Here is a 19,666-nt window from a genome sequence, read left to right as displayed (position 1 = left end):
GCCGCCCCCCAAAAGCAGAGGGAAAAGAGGGAGAAGAGATGGGAGAAGACTCTGACAGTTGCTGCTGATGGAAAGAGGCAGGTCCTGAGTCTGGGAAAAGGAGACCAAGGGGACAGTGCTGTTCTCAGACGACAACAGGTAAGCCTGGTGGGAGCAGCCAGCAGCCAGTCTGCACCAAGGAGGTTGAATCCCAGCTAGCCATAGGCTCCTTGCCCTGTGGGAGAGAAATTGGCCTGAGAAAGGGGGGAAGTTTGGGACTACACAGCCTTCCCCTCAGGAATGCACATAAAGAAAGACACACACAGACACACACAGGCAGACACACACAGGCACAGACACACAGAGACACATTCTCTCTCTATCTCTCCCAAACATGAAAATCTAGGCTAGATTCTAGACCAACCTGGTTCAACACAGGAAGGTGCTTTCTAGAAATGCAGTATTAAACCTGAAAGGAGCCAGGGATCCCTTGAGACATATGGAGGCACAATGAAGGCCTTTGTTGGATGAAGGAAATGAGGAGAAGGGGCTGCCCAAGTTTGCAGCAAGAGCCCAAGGAGACCTGGAGGACCCAGGGCCAGAACCTGCCTCTCTTGTGCCTGGAGGGAGCAGGGAGCACTAGGACCAAGCAAGAAGGCACCAAGATGAGAGGAGGTGGGGGCAGCAGGGTGGCAAAGGAGAGCACTAGAATCACTGCATTTATTGAGCACTTACTATATGCCGACATGTGCCATGCAATTCTCAGAGTGTTCATTGTCCCCTTTAAGTCTCACATAAATTATATGCAGTAGGAATTGGAGTTAGCCCCATTTTTATTGATAAGGCAACTGAGGTTTGGAGAGGTGAAGGGACACACAGCTAGTAAGTAGAAGATCCAGGTTTGTCAGAACCCAAGTACAGGGTTTCAACCCTAGTGGGGAGTGGACCCCCATGGTGGCCAGGAGATGGGGGCAGGGTGGATGGGCTGGGACATTGGGACAGCATCTTGATCAGCACTGCCTTCATTTCAGGGTCCCTACCCCCTGGCCCACTGGGGAGGAGAGCCTGGGTACCGTCTTTCCTGTAGTCCTCTCCTAGAAGCAGGGCCCCTGGCTGGCCAGGGTTGCCCACCAGACTCTGAGGACAAGAAGCCGTCATTCCTTCTCCTCCAGAACAAAGATCTCTGACCTCAGCCTCAGCACAGCTGCATCTGGGCTCATGGGGAGGTCCAAAGACGTGATTAAGCTGTGCGCTGAACCCCCCGGGCGGGCCCGAGGCCAGCTTTCTACTTCCAGCTCTGCTAAGTGACACAGTACAAGTCCCTTCCCTGCTCTGGGCCTCAGTGCCCCCATCTGCACCATGAGGGGTGGGCCTAGGTTGTCTGAGGGCTCGGCTGGCTCTGACGGTCTAGGAATCTATGACATAAACACATAGAAAGAACTCACAGTCTCAGGCAGACTATGCCAATTACCAGATGAAGAGTGCTACAGCTCCTCAAAGTGGAGTCGGAGCTCAGAGGAAATGAGGTCACGATGGGTGGGGTAGCTGGTGAGGACAGATGGGCTTTCATTCATTCTTTCAAACAAGCGAGCATGTGCTGAGCACCTCTGCTGGGTGCTGGTGATGTAATAGGCAGCCCCTCTCCCCAAGGAACTGTACCACCAGGTCAGCTTTGGTACCGTAGAAGATTAGCTGCACTGCCTGGGGAAGCAATGGAGTGAGGGATGTTAAGCATGCCCTATTGTTGGGTCTCTGTCTCTGTCTCTCTCCTCCTCCTCCTCCCCCGCCTTGGGCTTTGTCTCTCCCCTTTTCTCTCTGCCTTTCCCCTTCCCTCTCCATATCTCTGTCTACCCTCCCCTTCCCCAAGTCTCACTGTTGATGGGAGTAGGGGGTGGGGACCTGAGGCGTGGGAATTCCCACTTGAGCTCCCCTGCCAGCCTGGATGAGGACATTTGGAAACAAAGAGGGGGAGTATATTAGATAAGAGGATTGGCCAAGCCCTGGCCTGGCAGCTACGGACCCCGAGCCATGGAGAGGGGCAGTTGCCAGGCAGGGGCACCTATGGGCACAGGCTTCAATGAATGGGAGACTGACCCGATGCTAGAACTGACTTCCCCTCCCAGATAGAAAGGTAGGGCAGGGCTACAGCAGGGAGGATGGATCCCCAGGAAAGGCTGAGGAGCGCAGAGTGGGGGACTGGAACCAGGGAATGGGTTTTAGACAGATGCCATCTGTTATTTTCTTTTCTTCTTCTTTTTTAAATATTTATGTATTTATTTATTTGGGTGTACCGGGTCTTACTTGCAGCATGAGGAATCTTTGTTGCCACGTGAGAGATCTTCAGTTGTGGCATTTGGGATCTTCAGTTGCCGCATGTGGGATTTTAAAGAAGATATTGGGGGTAGGAGTTTATTGATTGATTTATTTATTTTTGCTGTGTTGAGTCTTCGTTTCTGTGCGAGGGCTTTCTCTAGTTGTGGCAAGCAGGGGCCACTCTTCATCGCGGTGAATGGGCCTCTCACTGTCACGGCCTCTCATTGCGGAGCACAGGCTCTAGATGCGCAGGCTCAGCAGTTGTGGCTCACGGGCCTAGTTGCTCCGCGGCACGTGGGATCCTCCCAGACCAGGGCTCGAACCCGTGTCCCCTGCATTAGCAAGCAGATTCTCAACCACTGCACCACCACGGAAGCCCGCATGTGGGATTTTTAGCTGTGGCATGCGAACTCTCAGATGTGGCATGTGGGATCTAGTTCTCTGACCAGGGATCGAACCCAGGCCCCCTGCATTGGGAGAGCGGAGTCTTAGCCACTGTACCACCAGGGAAGTCCCACCACCTGTTATTTTCATGCCTGGAATTCTGATCGGGACTGGAGTTGAGGTGTCTGAAATGAGATGAAAAGAGAGCTCTGGGAATGGAATCAATCAGGTGACCTGGGTCCAAGGCCCTGTGTGAGTAACCCCACTGGGCCTCAGTTTCTTCAAGTGTAAAACAGAGATAATGCCAGCCACCCAGAGTGGGACCTAAGTGATGCAACCTAAGTGATAGTGCTTTACAAATGAGAAGAATTGGCTGACTCCTTCCAGAGGGCAAGGACAGCAGACCACAGGACTAGGGAATGGAGTCAGACTTCAGGAGGGACTTCCTGGCCTGGGGAAGGTAGAGCTGGGGAGGAGAATTTTTTGAGGGTGACGGTCAGCATGGCATTGAAGTGAGGAAAGCCTGTGCTGTAGCCCCCAACTGGCTGTCGGGGTCCCCGGGTTCTGCAGGCCAGAGTAGAGCATCATTTATTGGGGGTGTCTTGCCCGGCACACCTCACTGGATGCAGAGGCAAAAGCATGTGCTTTGGAGTCAGAGGGTCCAAGGCTCAAATCTTGGTTCAGTCTCTTCCCTGCTGTGTAGCCTTGGACACATCAGCTACCTTAGAGCCCTCAGTTTCTTCATCTGTAAAACGGGCTCATCAGGCTTTGCTTGTCAGGTTTGCATGGCTCTTGGCGAGTGTTGAACACGTGAGTTTCCAAGTCCCTTCTCTCTTTAAGTAGCCTCAGTTTCCCCATTTTCAAAGAATGGGGGTTAGACTAAATAAATGATCTATCAGATTCAGTCCTAACGTGCAGAAACAAGCCATGATTATCATCTATGTTTTCCAGTCGCGTCCAGTGAGTCAGTCCCCAGCAACAACTTGAGTGAGTGGGAGTTCTCTTAGGTGCTGGAGGATGAGGAAGGAGGGTGTTACAGAAGCCCTGACCCTCAGAGAGAAGGCTGCCAATCTGCTTTCTCCCACAGGAGGGCCTTGTTACAGCCCAGAGATAGCCTCTGACTGAGCCTGGGCGTCACTGCTGTAGACCCCATTGGCTGGCTAAGGCTGGAGGCAGATCTGGGACTGGGGCCGGGCCTCGGGAGCTTGGCTACAGCAGCTGGGAGCAGAGAAGCCCCACCCGCTCAAGCCCATGTGTTTCTCTTCCTGAGGAAGCAAAAAGAAAGACTTAAAAGATTTAGACCTCAAGGGGAAAAAAGAGAAGAGAATTAGAACCCAAATCCACATCTGGCCTGACAATATGTCTAACCCTAAGCTCTCTGCGCACCGAGGTGCAGGGTTGGAGGGCGGGGGGGCGGGGGGGGGAGGGCGGTGCGCCAGGGGCGGGAGAGCAGCTGGTTGCTCCCTCCGAGCTGCCTTTCTGGTGACATCACTGACAGCAGAGGCGGCGCCCACGTGGGGCAGGGCTGACCGCATCTGGATCCACCCAGAGTGAGGAAGGAGAAAGGATGGGGCTTCTGAAGGGAGCCGCGGTTCCTGCTTTGACTCAGCTGGGAACCTCTCAGGACCTCTTCTCCCCTATTGTGAGTAAGCCTCCTCTGCGGGGAAAGGTGAGCAGCAGACAAACATGTGACCCCTTGGAATAGATGCCATGCACCTTGATGTTCCCAGCATTAGTGTCACTGCGCCTGCCCCTGGGAGGGCCAGAGGTGGACAGTCCCTCCATGTTCCCTCCAGCCATTCAGAAGCATTTCTGACAGAGACAGGCAGAATTGGCACTGGTGGAGCCCTTACACCTGCCCCACAGGGGAAGACTGGCCGGGATCACCCGGTGACACAGAAGCAGTGGCGAGACTTGCCCTTGGGTCTCCCACCTCCCGGTCCAGGCAGGGCCCTTTCACGGGCCCCTCTCATTGCCTCCTGAAGGGGGCAAGGGAATCAGGTCCTCAGAGGTAAAGAAGAATTGGCCCTTTGCATTGGATGGCAGGGGGAGGGGTCGTTCTCAGTCCTTGAACTTAACCGTGCTTACCCCTGTCCCAGTCTGGGACAGCACCCCAGCTCCTAGAGCCTCGGGCCTCTCCAGGCTAGGGTTGCCAGATAAAATTCAAGACATCCAGTTAAATTAGAATTTGAGATAAACGGTGAATAATTTTTTAGTGTAAGTATGTCCCAAATATTGCATGGGACATACTTGTACTAAAAAAAAAAAGGTGTTGTTTATCTGAAATTGAGATTTTAATTGGGTAGCCTGTATTTTGATTTGCTACATTTGGCAACCCTACTCCTGCCAGGCTGCCTTAAGGTCTCTGGCCCATGGGGCGGGGACTTCCCACTTTCAAATCGCCAGCCCTCAGCCGATCAGCTGGAACAGCGTCCTGGCTGAGAGAACATGTTTAATTTGGTCGCTCATTAATTTGCACAGCCCTCTACCTTCATCCTCCTGGGCCTGGTGCTGCTCTAATGAGTTGAGGCTGGTAATGAACAGGAATCCCTTCATGTGGAACAGCCCAGGCCTCTGGGCACTGGGTGGGCCCTTCGCCGGCACCTCAGCTGACCCGCCTCAAGATCAGGTCTGTGGCATTGGGGGCTTCTGAAGGGAGGCCCTGCTTCTCAGGTTGGCCTCAGTGGAGAGGGCTGAAGGGGGACTGGGCGGTCACCTTCCAACCCCTCGCTGACGAGTTTAGCAAGTGTGGGGAGAATATGGAGGCTGTGGGGACAGAGAGGAGGCTGCTGACCCAGGTGAGAGGCTGGGTGGCAAAGTCCCCGCCCTCTACACTGGGACTTAAGAAACTGGGCAAGAAGACTCCAATATACCAGGGCCACAGAAGAAGGCCGAGCCCAGGCCTGAAGAAGAACTCAAGGTTACATTCTCCAAAGTGAACACTACTAGGAGACATTCCGTGGACAAAGGATTTTGTGCTCAAATGTGTTTGGGAAACACAATAGATCGACACACATACACACACACTGTCAGCGATTTGTTTGTAGCGAGCTTACTGAAGGCTCTGAGAAGTCCTGCAGTAAACAAACTATTTATATTGGTTGAACTTGGCATTTCCCATATTTATTTGACATTGAATCTTTTTAAAAGCATAACGCTGCTTACCTTCCCAGGCACTCGTGCTCTCTGGAAAACACGGATACAAGATGTTCTGTGGGCTGTGCCTCTGTTAGGGCAGTGGCCACTGCAGAGTAGCCAGGTTCTCTGGGTCCTGGAGGCCATGACTGCTGAATCCCATCACCCTGGTCTGGTGTGCAGGCCTTATCTCAGCCCTGTGCTCCCTCCCTTCCTTCATTTCACGTGAACCTTTTTTTCTCAGGCTCTATCTGTGCCCATGACAGTGCATTTCTGTGTGTGCATGTTCCTACACATATCTACGCATGGGTACATGTAAGGACACCAGTGGCATGCCTACAAGTGTGGGCTAATCCAGAGAGTCCAAGAATGTCAAAGTTGGAGAGAGAGAGACTGAGAGGGAGGGAGGGAGAGAGAGAGAGACAGAGAGAGAGAGAGAGAGAAGGAGATTAATTTTAATAGATTTTCTTTCCTGGTCCATTTTCTTGGATAACATCTTCCACTATTCCAGCCGCAAAGAAACATTCTAGAAGTCAGCTACTGACAAAGCCCACACTGGTCACACCATCTGCTTGAGCTTATGGGCTGTTTCCTTTTAGGATTGTGGAGTGAGGTCCCCGGAATGCATATCTGAAGGGCCTGGCTTGCACCCATTAAGGAAAGCATAGCAGAGAGAAGCAGAGGCTTCATTCCAGGCCCCGCAGTGCCAGTCTGAACATTTATTCTACTTCTGGCTCTTTGGGAAGATTCGAGAAATGGCAGGAAGTTCTCTACCTTCATTCAGTTTAAAACTGAATGTCAGCTCCACAAGGGCAGGGACTGTGTCTGTCTTATTATCCCTGTGTTCCTAGTACCTAACACAAGACCTGGTGTATAATCTGTGTGTGTGTGTGTGTGTGTGTGTGTGTTTATACACACACATGTGCACGCCTACATGTAACAAATGTTTATTGAGCATTTAGTATATGCTTGGCATTGTCCTAAGAACTTCACGTGGAATAACCTATTGAATCCTCACAATCACTCTCTCAATCACAGTAGCAGGTAAGTACTATTCTTATACCCATTTTACAAATGCAGACTCTGAGGTACCAGGGGGTGAGTAATTCACCCCAGGTCACAAAGCCGGTAAGAAGTCCAGGCAGGATTTGACACAGGCAGACTGGTTCCTGAGCTCACACTCTAAAGTACTATTCCATACTTGGTGGTTCAGTTAATAGTTGTGGAAGAATGTATGGATGCATGCGCGTGTGAACGAATGAAATAAAGAGACACCGGATGACGGTGGCCCACAAGCTTCCAGCAGCCTGACGCTAAGCGTCTAGCCCTGCCAGGGCCTCCCTCCAGAAGCAGTGTAACACAGGGAGCAAGCCCTGCCAGCCACCCACACCAACGTCACCTCTTTCCTCCCTCCCTCCTTCCTTCCCTCCAGGCCTTTGCCATCTTTTCCTGTCACCCTCCACCTTCCCCACTGATCCTCCCCAGCCGCTCCCCAGCCCCCCTGCTCCTGTGCCCGCCTGCTTCCCAAAGTCCCTGTTTCCTCTTCCTTGCATGCAGGCGTGCTTGCCTGTGCACTGAAAAACCCACAAGCTGTAAAACAAAGCAGGGAGCTGCCTCACCCACGTGCTGTGCCTTTGATGTCTCCTTCCCGGCAGCTGCACAGCACTGAGCCACCCTTCATAGGCTTGGCTTCCAGAGGCCAGGTGCTGGTCAAGAAGCTGCACACACAAAGGCCCAGGCCAAGAGGAACATGGGTCTTTGGAAACCCAGCACGTAGGAGGCCCGGGAGAGACAGTCAGCCAGGGCATCCCTGAATCCTCAGGACCCAGGAGTCTCACTCAGCAGCCTCTCATCCAGGATGTCTCCAGGGACTAGCTGCTAACATAATTCATAAACAATCACAACACCCACCCCTCACATTGGTATAGCAATTTAGAGGCGACAGGGCACATGTGTACCCATTCACCTAATCAATCTGCATTATGGCACAGTTGGTAAAAGCTTTGGCGTCCTCATGCCTGGGTTTGAATCCTTCTTCCTAGCTGTGGCACATAGGGAAAGTCACTTGTACCCCCAGAACCTCAGTGTCCACATCTTTAGAGCAAGGATAATAATAACAATGGCTAGCTCGAAGGGTTGCTGAGTTTGTACTACATGCCAGACGTCATGCTAAGTTCTTTAATTCACATGGTCTTGTCAACGATTCTGTGAAGTAGAAGAGGAAACTGAGGCTTATGAAGGAGAAATAACCTGCCCAGAGTCATAGAAGTGGTAAAGCCCATGCTCTTGGGGAACTGGAACTCAAAAGATGGCACTGGTCTCGGTTCGAAACTAGGCTAGTTCAACTCCAAACTGTTTCACAGCCCCTCCAACTTTGCCTTTGTCTCCTGGGTGAGACAGATCCAGACGTGTTCCATCCCTTCAACTTCTCTGTCCTTTGCTGTCGCAACCAAATGGCAGAGACGGAAGACAACGGAGCCAAGTTTGAAGCTGGGCTCTTAGCACAGGGACCCTGTCTCACGTGTCTCTGGAATACACATGCCCAGGCCAGCAGGTGCCAGGCATACCTGCCTGCCTGTAGACACTGGTTATGTCTGGTCCGTGCCGTCACTGGCCTGCCTTGTTTGTACCACAGGTGCTTTTCCCATGACAACGTGTTGGCTCCTGACCCCCAGGAGGTAGCGCTCTATTCGCCATTCCTGGCTTAAGTACCACGTGCCCTTGACTGGGATCACAAAGGCTGGGAGAACTGCTCTTAAAGGCAAAGGCTGTGGAAACCAGAGGAGAAGGAGGAGGAAGCAAAAGGGGGGTGCCTTTCCCAGAGGAGAAGGAGGAGGAAGCAAAGGGGGGGTGTCTTTCCCCCTCACCCTAGTTCTCATGGCCTCAGCTCCTCCTCCTGCCCCACCTCTGGGCACAGCCCAGCCTTGTCCAGAGCCACCATCACCTCTGAGCCTCACTGGCCCCACCACAAGGGCTGAGAGCAGAGGTCCCCATGCCGCTGCCCCCTGAGGGCCTTCCACAAGCTGGGACAAACAGGCTGGGCCATAATTTTTAGGAAGGAGAACTTCTCAAGAAAGGAAGAACACTGAGTTAGCCCCAGCTGTGTACTGGGGACCGGACACAGGGGCTTTGGTTTCCCTGATGTCATCCTTACAGCCATGCAAGGCAGGTATCGTTGTCAACATTTTACAGAGGAAACAGCTGAGTTTCGGAAAAGCAAGTGATTTGCCGAGGGTCCCGCGGACAGTAAGTGGTAGAGCTGTGTTAGATTCAAGCCAGGAGACGCCTCCCACCGTGCATTGGTTCTTGGTGGGATGGGGAACTTGGCCAACTTCAGCTCTGCAGTGCTTCAGGAATGAGGCACTCTGGACTTCAGGCTTTGCCTGAGAGCTGAGGATTTAATCTCGTGAGTGTGCACTTAAAAAAAAAAAGATAACTCATTTTCGATGGAAGTGTTTAGGAAACGTGTTCCTCATCTTCCCTGTCTCCTTCAACAGAGTATAATCAAGCTCTTTCTGCAACTTCGGGCACGTCGTCATTAACCTCCCAGCGTAATTAGTACTGTTCCCCACCCCCACCCCCAACACACACAAAATGGCCCTGGCTTGTTTGCCATCTTTGAGCTCTTGTACCTGGTTGGGGTTGTTTTCTATTTTACTAGTTGTGCTGCCTACTCCCCTGCTGTCAGGCCGTCAGCTCTCACTTCTTGACACTTTTACTGTGCCTGCTTGCAGCAGCCCCTCTGCCCTCCTTTTGATTTACTGCTTCTAATTTGCTGTGGGCTTGGGAACCAGATAACCAAGCTTGTTAGAGTAAACAGGAGGAGAAACACCACGGAGGGTTCTCCTGCAGGTAACCGGCCTGAGCTGTCAAGTCCTTAACCTGACTTACACCAGTGGTGACCTCCAGACCGGGGTGCGTCTGAATCCAGCCCTTACTTAGCCCTAAACTGCCGGGTCTCCCTGACCGTGGCCACACGATTGAGGAGTGGCACACTCGGGCAGAAGGACTGCCAAATCTTGTCTAGAGGCAGAGGAATGGGCAGGAGGGGCATCTGGAGACCTCCAGTATTCCTCCCTTTCTTACGCCGTCTCCCAGAGGCCCTGCAGAGAATTCTGGACTGAGGAAGCTCTCTCTCTCAGCCTTGTCCCCAGTCCTGCCCCAAGGTTGGGAGGACTCATTTCAGCGTCCATCCGAGCATGGGGGGCCACTGGGGGCTTCTGAGCCTGGGTAGGCTGTGCCCATCACTGCCTATGGTCAGGGCTGGTCCCTCACACTCCTACAGTTGCCCCCTCCCCACTCTGGCAGGAAATGGGCTGAGCTGAGCCGGGCCTGGCTTGCCACCTCAGCAGTCCAAGGCCCTGCCTCTCTCCCAGCCTGGGGGAGGGAGGCGTCACCGAGGGGGAAGCACCGAGGCAGATTTAGGACTTGGGTGGAGTTTGAAGCCCCCTAAAGCCATTTTTCAACCTGAAAACTGAACCAAGCTGGTCTGGAATTGTGGCTGGAGGATAAATGTGGACCCCATGGTGTCATTTTATGGTCAATTTTCAGAGTGTAACTGCACTTTAAGCACTAACGCTGAGTAGCAGGAAAAAACTTCTTAACCATAAGATCTATTAAGAGTGCAGAGCTGGCTCCCAGGGGCAAGGTGGGAATGCATAGACGTGAATCATTGGAAACAGGTCTAGCCCAGCGCTAGGGAATAACCCAGCCCAAGCTGGGCTGCAGGGAGGGAGGGAGTGGGGCTGGAAGGGCGAGAGGGCGCCTCCAGCTCCTCAGGCCCTGATGGTGGTGGCAGCCTCTGGGTCTCTTTTCCCAGGGGCCTGGAGTCCCGGACCCTATCCTCTCCTGCGCTGGCTGCCCAAGCTGGGACCCGGAAAAGGCAACACCTGGTGCAGCAGAGGGCCTGGCAGGCATGGCAGGACGGGAGGGCCGGCTGGCCCCTGTGCTGGGAACGAGGCCTGTTTCCCTGGTCGGCTGATTCCATGTCAATAACCAGCTTAAGTAAGCTTTGAAAAGCCATGCTTGGCCAGTCCCCAGGGAAAGGGGACAAGAGGCCAGGGAGGGTCTAGGTTATTTGGGGTTAAATACTTGGGGGTAACAGAGCCAGGGGCAAGGAGTTTGGGAGAGGGGGTCCAGAAATGGAGGCTGGTCATGGCAGATGGCAGATGGAAGGGGAGGCTGGGGAACCAAGTGATCTACAGGGTTCCTTCCAGCTGGGAAAACTCTTTGGCTCCAATGGGTGCAGGAGTGAGGAAGCAAACTGCCTGCCAGACAGGACCTCCAATAAAACAAAGGTGAGCCTCCTCACCTCTGGTCTCAGGGCCATAGTCTACCCACTGAAACACCTGTCAAGATCCCATCTGAGATGAAAGATTCAGGGCCAGGGCTGGCAAGCATGGGCACCAGAGGGTACCCATCTGGGGCAAGACAAAAGCGACACCCAGTTCTGGCACTGAAGAAACCTCAGCTGAGCTACGATTTGCTGTGTGATCTTGGACAAGTCATTTTTCCTCTGGGCTGAAATGCACCCATTTGTATCAGGGTAGGGAGAGGTGTGGAATTTGAACCCGACCGATTCCTTTTAGCCTGAGAATATAAGGGTCTTGCCAGCTAGAACATTCCCGGCTTCCTCAGTCTGTTGTGCTCTGGGACATGGTTTCCTAGGGGCTAAAAATAGAAATAGGAAGAAGAAAGAAAACCCTCACTAGGTACCAGGGAATATTTGAAGAGCTTTTTACAAAGATGAGCTCATTTCATCCTCACGACAGCTCTGCAAGGTGAGTACTAATGCCTCCATTTTACAGATGAGGAAATTGAGGCACGGACAGGTTAGCAGACAGACTCAAGCACCAAACTGACTCTGAAACCAAAGACACTCAGTCGGCCTTCTTTCTGGTTCTTTTGTCTAAATGGGTGACCCTGTCTCCCCCACCGCCTCCCCGGGCTCTGTGTTCCCCTTCATGGCTTTCTCATGCTGGGCAAGGGCCGCCCTGCCCAAGCCGGCAGCCTCCTTGAAGTGCCCTTCACCTCCCTGCACTCCTTCCCTCCCCTCCCCTCCTCTCTAGGGAAGCCCAGCCAGGCTCAGGTTTCTCCATTTCCAGGCTAAGGCTCCTGCTCTGGGCTGGGCTCACTGGTGAGATCTCGCTGACCTTGCACTTTCCTTCTACTCTGAGGTCCTGGGCTCTGAATGGATGGGTGAGAAGTCTTGCATGCCCTGCCCTGGTGGGGGACTGAGGAAATGCTGGCCTCTTGCCCTTGACCCCTTGTGAGAGAGAAGGCAACCCAGTCCCACTGAGCAGGCCTGACTTTGACCCTACAGCCCTCTCAGAGCAGATCTGGGGCAGGCGCATTGCTGAGGGCACTAGAGGAATCGGGGCTGAGGGCTAGGTCCTCAGGGTTGTGTGTACAAACCGCCTCTCCAAATTGCCATGGGGTACTAACTCTGCCTAGCGCTGGACTAGTTTCTTCTTCAAGCTCTGTCTTTAGGAATCATAACATCGCAAAGGGTTGCAGCTGGATAGGCTCTTAGAAATCACTGAGGCCAAGACCTTTGGGTTTCAGATGGGGAGCCTGAGGCCCAAAGAGGGCAAGGGTGTGCTCAGAATAGCACAGAAGACAGCCATGGAGGCAAGGTGGAACCCCAGGTTCCTGATTCTTCCAGGTGACTTCTTAGCTCAGCTCCATGCTGGGCCTCCAGGGCCAGCTGTGTGCCACCCTCTTTGGGGCAGCCCTGCTTGAGGCTTCCCCCCTTACCATACACAAGATCACTCCCTAGACACACACACACACACACACACACACACACACACACACCACACTGCCCTGGAGATTTAGGCCCTGGGCAGTGAAGTGGGAGGCACCAAGAGGCCCAGGTGAAAGGCAGAAGCCAGGACGGTGGGACTGAAACTGGGCCACTGGCTTGGGAGGGGCATTCCAAAGCATGAGTGTGCCCTGTTTTTCCCTGCCTTAGAGCTTCATGTCTACCCCTTGTGTGCTCCGCTGAAAAGGATGGGAGAGGCTGACAGAGAACCCCCAAGCTTAACTCTTTTCGTTTCTAGCGTTGCTTGAAGTTCTTGGAGGTCTCTGGCAAAGTCAGTGGCCCAGCCCCTGGGCTCTGTGCTGCACCTGTCTCCTGCACGTGTCCAAAGCCCAACTGGTGCCCCCTCCCACCCAGCTTTCCAGGCGGCTGCTGCCACCTGGCGAGCCGGGCACGGTGGCCACGAGGGGGCACTGGCGCTCCACAGCTCCACTGGGCTCTGAGGCGTGCGCTCTCCCCAGCTCGGGGTGGGGGCGCAGCAGGAGTTTGTGTTGGGCTCCCCCACTCCTGGCACCCTCCCATTTCCTCTTGGAAGCCTCCTTAATCCTCTTCTGCCGAGGGTCACATCCCTGGGCCGAGGGACGAGGTGTTTCATTTTCAATTCGCCCCCACTGCCCCTGGGGGAGCTCCATGAACGCGGGGAAGGGAGACCTCTGGGCCGCAGCCCTCTCCTCTGCCCCTGTGCAGACCCAGTCTCCTCGATGCTTCGGCTTGCCGCTTTATGGGGTGTCTCTCTCTTACCTGCCTGCCCTCCATTCCCTTCCTGGCCTGTTTGGAGCCCTTGTTCCAATCTCATCTTCTTGGGTCTTCCCTCTCCTTTCTGCCTTATCAACATTCAGCTTTCACTCCTTCCTCCTCTCTTCCCCCTCCTTTTTCTCTCCCCTACCTCTCTTCCTCTCTCCTCCCTTCTCCCCTGGCCTCCCCTCGCCCCTCTCCCTTATCCTCGGCTCCCTCCCTTCTCTCCCTCTGCCCTTGCTCCGAGGTGGCCTCTCGGGGTGGACAAGTTGCATGTGGCCTGGGTCTCGGTCCCTCCGTGGCCTCTGCAGGCTGAGATGGGAATTGGGGGTGGGGGGCGATGGCTGCTGGAATCCTGGATTGGAGGAGGCTCTGGGTCAGAAACTCTTCAGTTCACTTAGCAGATGCAGCCTCTGGGGATAGGGGTGGGGTTCAGAGACTGGGGCCTGCTCTCTGCTTGGGCCCTGCCGGCTGTGCAGTCTTTCCCATCCGCTCCCTGGCTTCAATGAAAAACTGAAATGAAAAAGTAAAACAGTAAAACACTGCTTCTCCCAGATTCCCCACTGTCCTCCCCACCTCCCTTTAGAACACTAGGGACCCTTGGTGTGACAGACAGGGCCCTGCCAGTATCTATGTATTGCACCGAGGGAGAGGGGCTGGGGTCGGACGTGGGCCCTAACATCGGCGTGCTGGGTTCCGTCTGGCACACTGTCTCACTGACTTCAGGGGGCCTGGGCAGCTCTTGGGGCAAATAATTGTAGAAAGTCAGTGCTGGAAGAGGTTGGGGCAGAGGCAAGCCAAACATCAATTATGGGCCTGGCGTAGTCCTTACTCTACCCTGAGCTCTAGCCCTGAGGTACAAACCCAAGGCCCACAACGTGCCTTCCAGAATCTACACCCCCTGTAGTACAAATAAGGAAGCCAATGTCCAAAGATGGGCCAAGACTTAGCCAAGTACATGCAGCAAGCTGAGGTTAGGCCCCAAGGCTCCCTCCCGCCTCCCAGCCTTGAGAGCTCTGAGGCTGTGAGGCTGTGGGTGTGTTGCCCCCCTAAACATGCAGTGGGCAGGGTGACACTGCTGAAGTGGAGGGAGCTGAGGCTGGAGTTTGAGGTGGGAGTGGGTAGGGATAGTCATCTGCTCCCGCCTCTTGTCATGGGCATATGCCCATCCTAGTAGTGAGGCAGCCCTGGGGCCACCGGCGGTCCCTGCCACAGCTGGAGGGTAGCACCCCACCTGACAGTGTGATTTATCACATTCTCCCTTTCTCCCCTCAGCCCCCAACCTTCCTGCAGACCCCAGAGAGGACCCAGCCTGACTTCAAGGCAATTCACCTGTTTTTGATTTGAGACTCAGGTGGACGTTTCTTTCTTCTCATCAAAGAAGCGGTGAGGGGAAGGCAGGGCCCCATCCATCACCCCAGCCTCTCAGCAGCCTTGGGGAGGGGGAGCCAAGGGGGAAGGGAAAGGCCCAGGGATCTCGCATCCTCCTTAATTCCCAAAGGGAACCTCCCAGACAGCCAGGCCGGGCATTACTGGCCCAGACGTTTAGATCTTGGCCACAAATGCTCAGGAGAAACCACCTAGTGGTGCCTGCATTGGTGCCCTGGATCTCTGGAGGTCCTGCAGCCAATTTTTCTTTTCCAATCCCTGTTGCCTGGGGGATGAGGAGAGGTGTCTGGAAGGGGCTTGGGCCCCAAACAAAAGCAGAACAAAGATTTAGCACCCAGAGAAAGGGGGAGAGGGATAGGAGGGGGAATTAATTTTGTTTTTATCGCCTACTCTGTGCCAGACAGTGTTCAACATGTTATCTATGTCATTTAATGCTCCTCACACCGCTGCGTCCTCTAGATAAGGAAACTGAGGCTCAGAGAGGTAAAGTGATTGAGCCAAGGTCAAATCACAAGGGAGTAAGTAAGTAATGGGGACTAGATTCAAGGTCATAGCTGTTTGGTTCCAAAGAGAAGGCAGAGGAGGGATGTAAGGTATCTGGATGCTGGCCCCACCAGGAAAGAGATGGGCTGTGGCACCCAGTCCCTATCCCACCCCCAGTATTTGCTCCCGTGTCTTTCAGTTCCAGGCCACTGCTAACCCACATGGAGTCCCAGTGTGATCAGAAAAAGGCACGCTTTCTTCTGGGAATGACCCAGCCACAGGGCAGGGCACATGGCCTGCTGCTAGGAGCAGGGCTGAATTTCAGACCCCCTACCTCACTGTTCACCTGCATCAGCCCCCCTTGAGCAGGGCTCAGCCTATACAGCCATCTGCTGTGGCGCTGCTCAGGCTGTCCTTTCTTTAGAGCAGGCGGAGCAAACCCCGGTCTGAGAGAAGTGAGTGGCCTGATAGACTTTGCAACAGCGCGCCATGATGCCTGATTCTCCTCCTCCTTCTCCCCCTTCCTGAATGTTCTCATCATCACCATCCTCACCACTGTCTTGCCAGGCATCCTCATGATAGTACAATTACTAATAACAGGGGCTCCATTGCAGCTCAATCTGTTTGGAATTCTTCCCCTGGAGCAACCCATTTTCTCCCTGCTGGACTCTTTCCTCCTCATTACACCCCTCTCAGTTTCCAGCTTGCAGAAGCCCATCCCCTGGGAAAACGTGTTTGTGGCCCGGCCAGCTGGGCCACGGTCCTGGGTGGCCTGGGGAGACCTGAGGGAAGGAGGGGGAGCAGGGACACTGCATGGGTTCAGGTTTGCTGGCTTCCCTGCTGTGTGTCTTTGGGAAAACGGCTCATCTCTCTGGGCGCAGCTCCCCATCCTCAAGCTGGAAGGGTAGGTGGAGGGTACCCACAGTCATTTCCAGCCTGACCTATCAGGGTACTGGAATCTCTGAGTCCATCAGTCCTGCTCCTGTCTAGGCACCAAGCAGTGAGGCTAAAGCACCCCTTGGGTCCCTTTCTGGGGCTTCCAGGCAGGCGAGACACCAAAGGCAAGCTGGGGGAATGGAAAGCAAATCCCAGCTTTGCTGCTTCTCAGCTGTGTGACCTGGGGCAGGTCACTTCACATCTCTGAGCTTTGGTGTCTTCAACTGAACAATGAAGAGCAATGTATCATCTCCCCTCCAAGGAAAGGGTGCTGTGAAGAGTTAATAAAATAATGTATGTACCTGGGACCTGTACAGCACCTCATGCAGTAGGCATTCATTCATTCATTCAACAAACATTCCTTGAGTTTGTTTATCCCAACTCCCAACTAAGGGAGTTGGGATAGTCTAGTAAATAGTGCAGGCTCTGAAGTCAGGCTGCCTGGGTTCAAAACCCAGTTCTGCCTTTTGTGACCCTGGTTGAGTGACTTCAACTCTGTGCTTCAGTTACCCCAGCTCGAAAATGGGGCACCTATCTTGTAGGGCTGTTGTAAGGATTAAGTGAGTCAATCCATGTAAAGCACCTACAGCTCGGCAGACAGTAGGAGCTCATGAAATGTCATGACACTGTTCTAAATTCTGGGGTGTAGTGGGAACAAGATGGATGATGTCCCCACTTGTACGGAGTGGTTAGAAAATGTTGGATCCTTTCCCTCTTCCTATTGCTTTCCCCTGTGAGGGGGATAAAGAAGTGTCTTGGATCGCTCCAGCTCAAAATCATTCTTTGCTCCCTTCCCTCTTCCAACCAATCCATAAATATTAAACAAATGTTCACATACGCAGTGAAGATTCATTGAGTACCTTGTCTAGCTCTATGCTAGATGCTGAGGCTGTAGACATGAATATGACTCAGCCTTCATTCACTACGAGTGCTCAGTCTATGAGAGAGAGAGAGAGACTGACTCTTCTTACTGTTTTTCTTAGGGCCATGGGGAAAGACGTCTCATAGGAGGTAGCCCTGTGTTCTGAGTTATGCCAGGAACACTCCAGACATAAAGAAGGGCATGAGCAAGGGCACAGAGGTGCTAAGAGATGACCACCACTCCAGTGTGGCTGGGATATCGGTGGGTATGGAGGGCTGCTTTCGATCTTCTCTCTAGAGCGCTCTTTACGGGGCCCTTACACCAAGCCAGGCCCTGTTCTTGGTGTTCTCTAAAGTTCTCTCACCGTGGGGCGGGGATGCTTGCCTGCACCCCACACAGGAGGAAATGGAGTCAGGGTGGCGAAGGGACATGCTCAGGGCCTCCCACCTAGCAAATGGCAAAACTGAGGTAGGCACCCAAGTCTGTCTGCTTTTCTCAACACTCCTCTGCTGTCTTAATACAGCAAATCGGCCTGTGTGCTGCTTTGCTCCAGGTAGCTGTGTGTGGAAGCGGGGGAGGCTGAGGAGAGGGATGCCTGAGGGCCTGGGCACACTGCAATGAGCTTGCACCTCTCTGCCCCGTTGTAGGGACATGCGGACAGCAGGAAGTAGCAAGGCCTAATTTATCTTATGTTTCTCCCTACCCAGGAACTCACCACAAGGAAGGCTGAGCCTCTCTCCCACCCCGTTATACACACATGCACACACACCACCCTGCCCTGCTCCTAAAAATATCAAACCAGTGGAGCTGCAAGGGAAATGAATGTTTGGCAGCAGAGCAAGTGGCCTAGGAGTGGTGTCAGGCTCCGTAAATATTTACCCGCTGGATTAGAGCAGAAGTTGGAAACATTAGGCAGCTGAAAATTACTGTTTTAATAGCATGGCTGATAAATCCAAACTTGGGGCGGGGGTTTGTTTGGAAGTCTCAGCTTCTGGGAATTTCAGCGTGTAAACTATGGGCCTGGGGTGTCTGGGAACAGAGTAGAGGGGTGTGGGCTGCTGGGTGGGTCTGCCTGCAAGACGAGGAGCCAGGCCCAAGAAGGTCCAGTGCTTCAGGCTTCAGCCGTCCCGAAGATGCTGCGTTAATTCATCCCCTCATTCCTTCATTCACCCATCCATCCGTCAGACCCTGGTCAAAAGGAGGCGTGATAAGCAAACATTTATTGGATCCCAACCACGTGCTACGTATTACAAGGGGGTGTTTACCTTTCAGTCCCGAGTTCAACATTTACTGTAACCCTCAATGGTAGCAAGTACTATTTTCTCTCCCAAGAGGCTGAGGAAAATCAGGTCTCAGAGTGGGACGGTAACTTGCTCAAAGGCACCAGCTGGGAAGAGCCAGAACAGGTTTTAAGCCCGGGTATCTCTGACCCCAAACCATGTTCTTCCCGCCGCACTGCACTACGCTCCAAGGTGGCGTATGAAGTAGAAATCCAATATATTTCTGAGAAATCTGAACCAAGGGGCCCAGAAACACAAAAATGAATCTGACACAGCTCCTCCCTCAGAGAGCTCCTGGTCTAGAAGGGGTCTGGGCTGTGTAACCAGGTGGTTGTAATTCCAGGGAGAAAGCGGCTAGTGCTATAAGAGAGGATCAGACAAAGTGCTGTGGGGCTTCTGAGGAGGGCAGAGTTTCTCTCAGCTCGGGGGGCGGAGAAGAGGCAGGTGTCAGAGTGAGGAGGACCAGGACAGCTCCGTGCAGGAAATGGCAGTGGAGGTAGGCCTTCCTTAACTGATGGGCAGGATTTGCAGAGGTGAAAGGAAGAAGGGCAGGTGGTCCAGGCAGCAGGAATAGCACGAGTGAAGGTATGGATCAGGAATATTGAGTTTGGTTGAAGCCTAGCGTGTGTAAAGACAAGGGGTGGGAAATAAGTTCCATAAGGTAGATGGGAGCCAGATTGTGAGGACCTTCATGCCACCAAACTGTAACCCTTCAGAGCTGAGGAAGTCCAGGGTCCCAGGGCTCAGGAAAAAGCCAAGTGAACAGTTCCCTTCTGAAATCTCCACCTCAACTCATTCCCACGTGGGCCAAAGCCCTGAGCACCACCCAGGCGTGTGCTCTAAAGTTCTCTCACTGTGGGCGTGTGTGTGTGTGTGTGTGTGTGTGTGTGTGTGTGTGTGTGTGTAGTTGTACTTCCTTCCACCAAGCTTGCCTTCTGGCTTTTGTGACCCTGGAGCTTTTGTGAGCTCCAGGCAGCCTCCCATTCTATCCTGAGGCCAAGATCCCCACTTCCCACTACTAGGGCTGGGGACCAGGTGTCCCTGACAGAGCTGCAAACTCTGTTGGGAACAGCACAGTGAAGCTGGTTCAGACATGTGGGCATTTCTGACTGAGGAGAGAGGGGCTCCAGGGGAAGGCTATGATGGGCAGCTGGGCCCCCTGAACAGAGGGGCAGAGAAAGGTGACAGGGGCACTTGAGGGAGAAGAAAGCCCTGCTTGGGCACCAGATAGGCCTGGGTAGGAAACCTCCTTCTGACGTGTTACCTTGGAAAAGTCACTTCACTTTTCTGAGCCTCAGTTTCTGCACCTGTCACACAGGGAGGGTCACACCTACCGGGAGACATGATGTG

At 53.5% G+C, this 19,666-nt stretch overlaps 1 long non-coding RNA gene across 1 annotated transcript in view; it reads left to right on the top strand.

Moving 5' to 3' along the window:
* The first annotated feature begins 4,202 nt into the window (after positions 1–4,202).
* LOC109552393 (uncharacterized) overlaps positions 4,203–19,666 on the top strand; it is a 64,502-nt gene continuing 49,038 nt past the window's right edge. Inside the window, exon 1 of the long non-coding RNA XR_002179196.3 lies at positions 4,203–4,345. This is a non-coding gene — a long non-coding RNA (uncharacterized lncRNA). The remainder of the gene's footprint in view (positions 4,346–19,666) is intronic.

Source organism: Tursiops truncatus, chromosome X (assembly GCF_011762595.2).
Source record: "Tursiops truncatus isolate mTurTru1 chromosome X, mTurTru1.mat.Y, whole genome shotgun sequence".
Classification (NCBI taxonomy): Eukaryota; Metazoa; Chordata; class Mammalia; order Artiodactyla; family Delphinidae; genus Tursiops; species Tursiops truncatus.
Note: the sequence above shows the minus strand (reverse complement) of the source record. Positions and strands in the feature narration are given on the sequence as shown.